The sequence below is a fragment of the Alnus glutinosa genome, chromosome 3, assembly GCF_958979055.1.
Source record: "Alnus glutinosa chromosome 3, dhAlnGlut1.1, whole genome shotgun sequence".
NCBI lineage: Eukaryota > Viridiplantae > Streptophyta > Magnoliopsida > Fagales > Betulaceae > Alnus > Alnus glutinosa.
The window spans coordinates 25,721,672-25,733,958 of record NC_084888.1 but is presented as its reverse complement, the minus strand read 5'-3'; positions in this window follow the sequence as shown (position 1 = coordinate 25,733,958).

Genomic DNA, 12,287 nt, shown 5'->3' with positions numbered 1-12,287 from the left:
GGAAGAATGTCTGTCTAATATTGCTAAGGGCGTCAGGCCATCGGGGCGTTCTGCCCCATTTTTCTCGTCCACTCACAGCATGAGCTCAGAGTTGCCTATTGGTGAAGGTAAGGGCCTCCCTTGCGGGCTAACCCAATTGGTCAGTTTCAACCAAATGCTTCTTCCCTGGGACGTCAAGGGTTCAACCCAAGCAAAGGTCCTAACACGAACCAAGCGTTGTTTCCGGTCCAACAGATCACTCAAGCTCAGATGGAGGACCGTCGACGAAGAGGCCTCTGTTACTCCTGTGACGGAAAATGGACCCGTGGCCATGTGTGTGCGGTGCCCAAATTGTTCCCGATCGAAGCAATACAGAAGGAAGAAGCTGGTGAAGAAACCCAAGCCGCTCCAGCTGACGAAGACCTGGGCGAATTCTTTTTGGAAGAATTTCCAAAAATATCGTTGAACTCGATTACCGGAACACCCAACCCGAGAACTATGCGGATTCTCGGCGTTCTTCGATACCACCAAGTAGTGATTCTCATCGACTCCGGTAGCACCCATAATTTCGTGGACACGAAGATGGCAGCCTCGTTTGGGATCCAACCACAACCGCAGGATGGCATCCGGGTTCAAATCGCTAACGGCCAGGAGGTGGCCAGCCCCGGCTGCAGCAGGGCAATGGAAGTTAAACTCTAGGGCGTCGTTTTTCGAACGGATCTTTTCATCCTACCCTTAGCAGGCTGTGACGTTGTATTGGGTATCCAGTGGCTTCGGACCCTCGGGCCCATTCTGTGACGTCCCACATCGCCTGGGAATGAGGATGTGCTTATATGTATAAATTCACCCTATATGACACAACGCGTTTTAAAGCCGTGATGGCAATGAACCTATCAGAACTCCGCAGTTAAGCGAGCCGCTGCGAGAGCAATCCCAGGATGGGTGACCTCCTTGGAAGTCTGGTATGGGGAGCCAAAAGCGGACAATATTGTGTCATTGGGGGTGGGTCGTTACAAATGGTATCAGAGCCATTGCCCAGCCTGAGATGGTGGGAGCGTGCACAAGCCCAAGAGGGGTGCCGGCGGGCACTCGCTGGGATCCCAAGAATGGGGTGATCCCATGAGGGTCGCCAGCGAGGACGCTGGGTCCAAAGAGGGGGTGATTGTGACGTCCCACATCGCCTGGGAATGAGGATGTGCTTATATGTATAAATGCACCCTATATGACACAACGCGTTTTAAAGCCGTGATGGCAATGAACCTATTAGAACTCCGCAGTTAAGCGAGCCGCTGCGAGAGCAATCCCAGGATGGGTGACCTCCTGGGAAGTCTGGTATGGGGAGCCAAAAGCGGACAATATTGTGTCATTGGGGGTGGGTCGTTACACATTCTATGGGACTTCTTAGCCTTGACTATGCACTTCCAATGGGATGGATCCCCTCGCGTACTCCAGGGCATGCGGCAAAGGCCCAGTGTGAACCTAGAAGGTGTTGAATCCTTCCGGCTTCCTAAGACTAAGAAAAAAGGGGCTTCTCCTTCAACTAGTGGGCCGCTCTCTCTCTGTAGCCCAATCCCGCATGGCTCACCAGGCTACCCCGCACGACCCAATTGCTGAAATTTTACAGACCTTCCAGGACGTTTTCAGCCAGCCCAAAAGCCTACCTCCCTCTCGGGCCCATGACCATTCAATCCCCTTGATAGAGGGAGCCCATGCCGTTTCAGTCAGGCCCTATCGTTACCCATATTTCAAGAAGGAAGAGATTGAGCGAATTGTCCAGGAGCTACTCGATTCCGGGGTGATCCGACCCAGTCATAGCCCATTCTCCTCCCCGGTTCTGTTAGTGCGGAAGGCCGACGACACATGGCGGATGTGCATGGACTTCCGGGCTCTTAACAAGGTGATGGTGAAAGATAAGTTCCCCATTCCTTTAGTTGATGAATTACTAGACCAATTGTGGGGGTCAAGGGTTATTTCTAAGCTGGATTTACGGTCCAGGTACCACCAAATTAGGGTCGTAGAGGCTGACATTCCTAAAACAGCCTTCCGTACCCATTCCGGCCACTACGAATTTCTGGTCATGCCTTTCGGGCTAACCAATGCACCCTCAACCTTTCAAAGTTTGATGAATCATATATTCCACCCCTACCTGAGAAAATTTGTTCTCTTATTTTTTGATGATATTCTCATCTACAGTAGGGACATGAACACTCATTTAGTGCACCTCACAAAGGCTCTAACCCTCCTAAAACAACACCACCTTTTTGCCAAGCTATCCAAGTGTAAATTCGGTTGCCCTGATATTGAATACTTGGGTCACATCATCTCAGCCCAGGGGGTTCGCGCAGATCCCGACAAAATCCAAGCTATGGTAGATTGGCCCCTTCCCAAAACCACAAAAGCACTTAGAGGGTTCCTCGGACTTACCGGTTACTACCGGAAATTTATTATGGGCTACGGTTCCATAGCAGCACCATTAATAGCTATGCTACGTCATAATTCCTTCACGTGGACAGATTTGGCTCGGGAAGCATTCCAAGCCCTTAAGGAAGCTATGACCCACGCTCCAGTCCTAGCATTACCAAATTTTTCCCAGCCCTTTTTAATCAAATGTGATGCCAGTGGAATTGGCATCGGGGCTGTCCTAATGCACAGCAACCAGCCTATAGCCTTCCTAAGTAAGGCACTCAAGGGTAAGGCACTCCACATGTCGGTTTATGAAAAGGAACTTTTCGCTCTAGTGACTGCGATACAGAAATGGAGACCCTATTTGTTGGGGAAGCCGTTTGTGGTACGAACCGACCAACAGAGCCTAAAATTTCTACTGGAACAGAAAGTAGGCACTCCATTCCAGCATAAATGGATCGCCAAGCTCCTAGTGGAGTACAAAATGGGAGCTGAGAATAGAGTGGCTGATGCCTTCTCTCGAAAGGAAGGTTAGGAGGAAGATGGCACATTAGCTCTGTTATCTATTCCCATAGCAGATTGGGTGGACGAGCTGAAGAAGCAGTACAGTAGTGATGAAGAACTCCAGTAGCTGTGGGAGAAGTGGCACCGAAATGAGCTGGATGCCATGAAGTTTTCAGTAAGGGATGGAATTTTGTTCTACAAATTGAAGATTATGCTAGGGCAATCTCCTAGAATCAAGGAACAGGTGTTACAATTTGTCCATAGTGACCCGATGGCCGAGCACTTCGGCTATGATAAAACCCTTCAAAGGGCACGACGGGACTTCTACTGGAAAGGTATGAGGAAGGAAATCAAGCAATTTATTAGAGAATGTGGGGTGTGCCAACAGAATAAACATGAGAATACCTGGCCAGCAGGTCTTCTACAGCCTCTCCCAATCCCAAACCGGGTCTGGACTGACATCTCGATGGACTTCGTAGAAGGTCTACCACTCTCACAAGGTCAATCCGTGATCCTGGTAGTCGTGGATAGACTATCTAAGTACAGCCACTTTACGACTCTCTCGCACCCCTATACGGCCACCAAGGTAGCTCAGCTGTTTATCCAGAATATATTTAAGCTGCACGGGATGCCTTAGTCGATTATCTCAGACCGAGACCCCACATTCACCAGACAGTTTTGGAGTGAGCTGTTTCGTTTGCAGGGAACCTCGCTAAAGCTTAGCACAAGTTACCACCCATAGACTGATGGGCAGACTGAGGTGGTTAACAAGAGCTTGGAAAACTACCGACGGTGCTTCACTCAAGACACCCCTAAAAACTGGACTCACTGGCTACCGTGGGTGGAGTATTGGTATAATACCTCACGGCACTCAGCGATCAAAATGACGCCCTATGAGGTGGTCTATGGCATTCCACCCCCAAGACTTCTCATTTATGTACCGGGGACTACTCGGGTAAAGGCAGTGGACGAGTTATTACGCAATAGAGAGCAAATCATTCAACTTCTTCAACATAACATTAAACAGGCCCAACAACGGATGAAAAAGTATGCAGATTTACGAAGATCCGAATGGGAATTTACAGTGGGTCAAGAAGTCTACCTGCGACTCCAGCCATACCGGCAAACCACTGTGGCCCAACGCCGTGCCCTGAAGCTCTCTCCACGGTTCTATGGGCCGTTTCGGGTCCTACACCGAGTCGGGCAAGTGGCATACGAATTGGAGTTGCCGCTGGAAGCCCGCATCCACCCGGTGTTCCATGTATCCCAGCTGAAACTCAAACTCGAATCCGCCGCTGTCGCTTTTCCCAAGCTGCCGCTGGTCAACGCACAAGGGGTTCTCCAACCGGAGCCCGTCGAAGTGCTCGGCCGCCGCGCCCGACCGAAGAACAATCATCCCTTTATTGAAATCCTGGTTCGCTGGGAGGGCCAGACAGCCGATGACGCCACTTGGGAGGAGTTCCACCGGTTGAAGGAAGCTTACCCACACCTTGTGGACAAGGTGTTCTGAACAGGAGTGTATTTGTCATAGATCCGAAAGGGAAAGAGGATAAAGTTGGGTTTTTGGGAGATTGCAAAAAGTTGAGAAGTAGATTGAGTTGAAGAGAGAAGAGTACGTGGCAGATGGAGAAGTGCGGTCAGTAGAGGTGCATTCCAACTAGTTCTCACTAGAGGGATCAAGCTGTGCATTTTGATGTCCTGGATTAACTGGGCTAAGTAAATAAAGACCGGTTGTATGGGCCGCTCTAGTGGATCGGTTGTTGGGCTGTTAGTCCCTTTTATGGGTTCTATCTTAATGGGTTTTTGTAAGAGGTTATATATAAAGCCTCTAGGGTTTTAAAGGGGATTATCTCTTGGCATTGATTGCTTGTCTGTAATGGAGGTTGGCATCCTCGAATCAGCCATTACTGTTATCTCTTATTCCTTCAACCACCATTAATGATATTTCCTTATTCCATCATCTTTACTGTTTTATTGGACTCATTCCATTAAATTCACCAAAAACCCTTAAAATATAATTGACCTGCTCCATTATATAAATTTGATAAGCCCATTCATTAGTGGTTGTGGGAATATTTACCAACAATTCTCACCATCATAAATACAATTATTGAAATCAGTACTAAAATTTTTATGGCCCTAACAAATGATTAAGATTTTAAGAGTATTTTGATTAAGATGCTATAAGCACAACCTATGGTAAGTCTCAAGCATCACCAAAGATATTGCTTTTGCCATTGCAGGATCTTGTCCACTAAAAATTTTATTTGGCTTTTTACCACACATACACTCCAAAACAGTTTGGAATGACCACGCAAATGAGTCACTAGTTTCATCATATAACAAAGCAAGCCCAAAATTACTTGTTGATAATGATGATTCAAGCCAAAAGATGATCGAAAAGGTTGATATTCTTTATTGATCTTGTAAGTTGCGTCAAAGAATACAACATCACCAAATAGACCATGATCTAATATCATTTTGGCTTCATCCCAAAATAGGTTAGTGATTTGATCTTCAGTATCCATTTGAACTCGAAAAAAGAATGATGGATTTACTAATATTTGATTATGAAAATAATTCAACAAACTCCCTACTTTATCTTCCTTCAAGTCATGCTTCTTTTTATTTCTTAAATAGTTCTTTTGATCTTGGTGAGTAAAACTGAGATTTTCTCTGCCTCCAACTTGCCTACTCGTTGGCTCGTATACGTATTTAGGTTGTAGCCTGAATTACCCACTAATAGGTAAGCTTTTTCAAGAGAAGAGTGTCCAAGAGCTTATATACACATGATTAATATTAGATTTAACTCATATGGGACAATAGGATCGTAAAATAACACTATGTTTCCGCAGTCGACGGTCCACTCTATTGACGCTGACACAATGATATTTCTTTCTCTTTTGGTGGCTCCACTTACTTATTATTTTTTTAATCTAGCACATAAGTTACCCCTTCCGTACGTGACTCGAACCGTGACATGGGGTTTGGCTCTTATGTCAAATGATATAAATCTTGAGCAGAATTCACTTGAAAATCGGCTTGTATGGAAAAAGTGTTCAAGAACTTATATAGACATGATTAATATTAAATTTAACCTATGTGATACTAAAGGAAGGTAATAAATGCTATTTTTTTTTCTTCATCTATTGAACTTATGAAAAATGAGTTACTTATCAAAAAGGAAGGTCCTGCTGAGCAACTAGTTCTAGTTCCTTTCATGGATTTTTCACATCCATTCGCTTATCTTTCTTTGTATATATGCTTCTTTATAATAGACAGATCTTCTGTTATAACTCCACTATTAATTTATGTTCCAATTCTTCCTCGGCCTTCTAGTAAAAAAAAAAAAAAAAAAAAAAAAAAGAGAGGTAAGAACACAACACAAAGTATTGACCCATTTAGCAAATAATTAAGGTGAACAACTGCCAATTGCAAAAGGAAAACTCGTAGTTAGATTTTCTTTTATGGATTAAAGTTTTAATATATACAATTATGGTCATATGCCAATTAATCAATTTGGATCAATTTTTCAATTTATTTATTAATTTCCTTTTGCATATACATACCAACTTATGAACATTTGATATATGTAATACATTGTGCTATAGAAACTGCAGGCGTTTTATGATCCAAAAATGAGTTGCTGAGTGCGGCTGACACGGCTGACAGGATTTGGGTGGACGAGAATTGAGCAGATGCCTGTCACCCAAAAAAAAAAAAAAATCTACTGACAAATGATATAAATATATCTCTTACACATTTTATTTTTAAATATATTATTAAATTTATAAAATTCACATCAAGTGTTATAAATTTAATAGCAATTTAAACTTTAGATGTACGAAGTTGTATAAAAAATACTTAAAAAAATGTGTGTTTATAAATTATGAAAATGATGCTCCGTTTGTTTCGACGTAAAATGATTTTTGTTGTAAAATGGTTTCAGGGAAGTCATTTTTCTGGAAAATATTTTTCACCGAAAGCATTTTTTGGTATTTAGCGCGTACAGAAAATCACAAATATTTTTTATATTTTCATTCAATCATATTAACCTATAAAAATTAATTTTTATTCAAAACATATAAATATTAATATAAAATAATATAAAATCATCAATGACTAGATTCGGTCACTGACCGACAAGATTCTGACCATTTTTACCAATATTTTGACGGTGGTCGGCTACTTGAAAGTGAAGGTCGACTGTGCCATTTAAAATAGATCGACCGCGTCTGGCGTTTTTGAAAAACATTTTTCAAAATTTACTAAGCATTTTTGGTTAAATAAAAATTATTTTTCGATTGACTATTATTTTCGCTCTTATCAAATACTAAAAAATGTCAAAATTATTTTTCAAAAATTATTTTACGATGAAAGAAACATAGCATGAAATTTGACGTTAACGTAAGGGATAGCGGCGTTATAATATAACTTTTTTAGATCTCGCTTTTAACGCATGACATTCCATTCGTGAGACTTTCCAATTAGATGCTCCCGCCTGTACTTTGCCTTTTGATTTTGGATTGGCCTTTTACCCCTCCCCCCCTGATTTGTACTATTAACGCATTTTCTTTTTGAGCATTGCCAATTTTTTCCACTAAAAGCCAAAAAAGCCGGGGGGGGTCCCAATTCAGCAAGTGGCAAAAAGAGAATATTTTTTCAAATGCTTTTGTACTTTCTGCTATTATAAATAAGATTGTTTTAAAATACCATTTTGCCTGGGCATCACAACACCCACAGGCCACAGCTTCTGCTCTTTGGCTGAAACTTGTTCTCATTTTTTTAAGATTAATTATGGTATAACTATTAGGATTCCTTTTCTGCATGGGTCGCTGTCCGTAGAGATTCTTCTGGTTTTATTATAAAGTGCTCTTCTCTTATCGGTCCTCTTTGCACAAGTGTATATGAAGAAGCTTTTGTTGCACTTTTGGCTGTTCAATTGACTATATTATTACTGCTCTTTTCTTTTATTTTAGAATGTGATTCTCTTACTGTAACTTTGACTCTTCAAAAATTAAAAAATACATAAAACTGGCGTATTGTTCCTATCATTTCTGAAGCTTTATTCATGATTCCTCCTACAACTAGCTAGCTGGCTGGCTAGTAATGTCAATCGAAGAGTAAATTTTTGTGCCCATCATGTGACAAATTGAGCCGCAATCAGATGTCATTTTCGCTGCATTCCCACTCTTTCTTTTTTGTCTGGACCTTCTCCTACCTGTTTTGGAAAGGCTTCCTCTTTTTTTTTAGTTCCTTAATTTGTTCTTTTTTCTTGTACTTATAAAAAAAAAAAATATTACTTTTCATCTAAAAAAAAAAAAAGAAAGAAAGAAAAAAGAAGAAGAATTAATCACAAAAACAGTCCAATATTAAGAAAATAAAAGAACAGAACGTACCTGACGATGAAGATACATGCAGTTTGGTGGATCAACTTTAAGGTGGGGGTGGCTCAAAACTTCCAAATAAAAATCCTCTTTCCTGAACATATAAGGTATATGGGATCATTCTCCCAAGTAATTAATGGCAATTTCCATATAGTAATGTCCTACTCTTCTGATATTAACATTACTAACCCAATTTCAGCTCACCTGCATGTTGTAGCTTTAGGAACACTTTACGCATGAATATATATATTGCTATTCCATTTGCTCACCAGCCTTGCACAGAGGCTAAATTGTTCACGTACGTATTGGTTCTCTCCACTTGCATTTAACATTAACAACTTTTTTTTTTTTCTTTTTAATCGAAATGGCAGGCGGGAAGACCAACCATACCTATTCTATCTAGATGTGATCATAATAGCTGTACATAAAAGCTTAAACAGTAGGAACTGCATGCGTTCTCTCAAGTCCATTAGGGTATCAATGGGATCCAAAACAATTAATACTAATAAGATTGAAAATTCTCATTTTGAGAGTCAAACTCTCACTTCGAGAATTTTCTTCATGCCAATAAACCACTACCACTACGTACAACCGATGATAACATTAACTACTTAAATCGTGTGTGTACATTAATTGTTTGTGAAGTAGTTATATAAACACTTTGGTGCTTGCTTCCATAGTGTTATATGTCGATATTCCAATTAATTGCTTTTTGTGGGTTTTTTTTTTTTTTTTTTTTTTTTTTTTTTTTTTGTGGCTTTTAAAATTACCATTGAGCTTGTAATTAATCAAATGACAATTTTAAAAGCTATCTTATTTTTTTATGGACATTTAATATACATATAAAATTACTCTGGTTAAAAAGGGTACCAACCCAGCTACTACGGCCAATGTTAATTTAGGAGCCGTAGTTATCTAATCAATGAGATAAGCAGAAATCAAAGTGTCCACGTACCTAACATTTGTTTTTTGATGAATGTCCACGTACCTAACATTCAATTCACACTACAAAAATGCATGCAAATAGCCACGTGCAGTTTGACACGTGTACAGTGTCGTACACGTGTCAAACAGTTAGACACTTGCATTTAGACACGCGTGATACGCGTATCAAATGTGCATGGCACGAACTGCACAATTTGACACGTGTATTAGAATACACGTGTCAAACGGTTTGACACGTGTATGAAAATACTCGTGTCAAAACGGTTTGACACGTGTATTAGAATACACGTGTCAAACCGATTTTTTTAAAAAAAAATTCCAAATTGTTAGCCACGTGTATACATACACGTGGCTAAATGTGTATATATATATATATATATATATATATATATATATATATATATATATATATATATATATATATATAAATTATATATTTTTCTTGATACGTATTAAGAATACACGTTGCCAAAATCAAAAATATTGCTTTAAAAAGAAGAAGAAAAGAACATGTCTGTTATTTAAAATATTGCCAAAATCAAAAATATTGAATATTGCTATACGAAACACATGCAGAACCAGTCGTCATCCACTTAGAATTGGCCGGTGGTCCGGTATTGACGAGAGAGAGAGAGAGAGATAGAGCGAGAGACAGAGACAGAGAGAGTGTTGACGGAGAGCGAGAGACAGAGAGCGAGAGAGTGAGAGAGAGCGAGAGACAGAGACAGAGAGAGTGTTGACGGAGAGCGAGAGAGTGAGAGAGAGCGAGAGACAGAGACAGAGAGGCGAGAGACAGAGACAGAGAGAGCGATGGTCGGGAAGCTGGCCGGTGGTCCAGTGTTGACGGAGAGCGAGAGACAGAGAGCGAGAGAGTGAGAGAGAGCGAGAGAGAGCGAGAGACAGAGACAAAGAGGCGAGAGACAGAGACAGAGAGAGCGATGGTCGGGAAGCTGGCCGGAGGGAAGGCCGACCACGCGGTGGTCGGGAAGCTGGCCGGTGGTACAGAGAGAGTGAGAGAGAGCGATACAGTGAGAGAGAGAGAAAGAATAATGAGAGCGCGCAGAGAGAGAGAGAGCGAACGAGAGTGTATAAAAAAAAAAAAAAATTCTTTTTGAAACTTAAATTAAGAATGCTCATCAGGTGGGTGCGGGATAATTCCCGCGCGCCTACGTACACCATTCCGGGACGTGTATTTAAATACACGTCCCAAATTGTTAAAATTTTATTTAATTAAAAAAATTATATTTAAAAAAAATAACATTTTGACACGTGTATTTAATACACATGTCCAATTGGACACGCGTATTAAATACACGTGTCAAATTGGACGCGTGTATTTAATACGCGTGTCCAATTGGACACGTGTATTACATACACGCGTCTAATTGTGGCGGCTGTACAATTAGACACGTGTCTCATAAGACACGTGTCAAATTGGACGCGTGTCTACAGTACCGGACGCGTGTCTACAATAATCGGTACTGTAGACACGCGTCCAATTGTCAGTATTTTTGTAGTGTCATGAAAATAACTATTAACTTGTCCAACTAACATTCAAAAGACGTGCACGCAATGTGTTGATTTTACCAGCTAATTTGTCTTGCTCTTTCTTTTTCTGCTTCTCTTTCTTACGGACTGTCTTCATCAACCTTCAACCCATCCTTGGTAGCAGAAACCACCTTCATGCCATACCTAATCTTTCAGCTGTCCAACAGTACCTTACTCGTAGATGGCATCATCAACCATGAAAAGCCCCTTGTTAAAACAGATTTTTGGATGATCAGACCGGTCGATAAGCTCTGCAAAATAAGGAAAAAGGTCACCAGAAAACCGTCGGTCTCCGAAGGACCGGGAACACTCCTTTTATTAACTCAGTAAATCTGTTCTAATTAAGAGGAAAAATTCGATGGAAAGTTTAGGTAAAAAGCAGTAACGATACCTGATTTTGGAGTGTCCCTTTTAAAGTGAGCGGCTCCTTAAAAAAATTACCCTTTGGTGTGACTCTTCCAAAACTAGAAGCTAGCTATACGTCACTTTTTTATTTGTGATATACACATGTACACTAAATTATATCAACTATTGAACAATTAAATTTACTTTAATTTTACAATAAATTTAAAATATATTTCTTTTTATTACCGGCCAATTTCTTAATATCACAAATAAAGAGTAGGCGGTTGGTATGTTTTAAAACATGTCTTTCTTTCTGAACGCACTAACACCATTGTTTCCACGACACCCAGCTTGAAACTGCAAATAAGACAAGAGAATCCTAAGCGGGAAAAATGTTCTTTTTTTGTAGCACACGATTAATGGTGGATGCTGTTGTGATTTTCCTCACAACAAGAACACCCTCTCAATCAAACCTTTAATTTGGATTCACTATCCACTTGCTTTTTCCTTGTTCGGCCAATTTTCTAGTTTAAGCCAAACAGATCGAGATAGCAGCAGTACAGGCTACTTGGTGGTGGTTAACAAAAAATGAAGGGACCAATCAATCTGGTGGTGTACTTGTATTTGGCCATGGTCTCCACAAATATGTGAGAAGACGTAAATATATATATATATATATATATATATATATATATAGGTGCTTCAATCTTTGTCACTCCACTGCACATCCATAATTCGTGTACGACTCTATTTCCTATTGCGGTCATATCAGAGAATGAGGTTTTAGTAATTTAGATGATTAATATGAGTAATATGGGTGGTTTGATAGATTAAAATTTAGAGATAATTGCACTATCAATTTTTATAGTTGACCTAAATTACAAATCACTTTATGTGGTATCAACATGAATTTAGAGGTTTCTGTGATTGTCTTAATTTACAAATCGATCACTGGAATCTGTCAAAATTTTTAACGGAATTTGACTCCAGGGATTGATTTGTAAATTAAGCCAATTACAAGGATCTCTGAATTCATGTTGATACCACATGAAGTGATTTGTAATTTAGGCCAACCACAAGAACTAACGATGCAATTATCCTTAAAATTTACTTAAATAGATAAATTTTATATGAAATCTTTTAAATTGCCTGTTCTGCTGGCTAACAATTCAAATG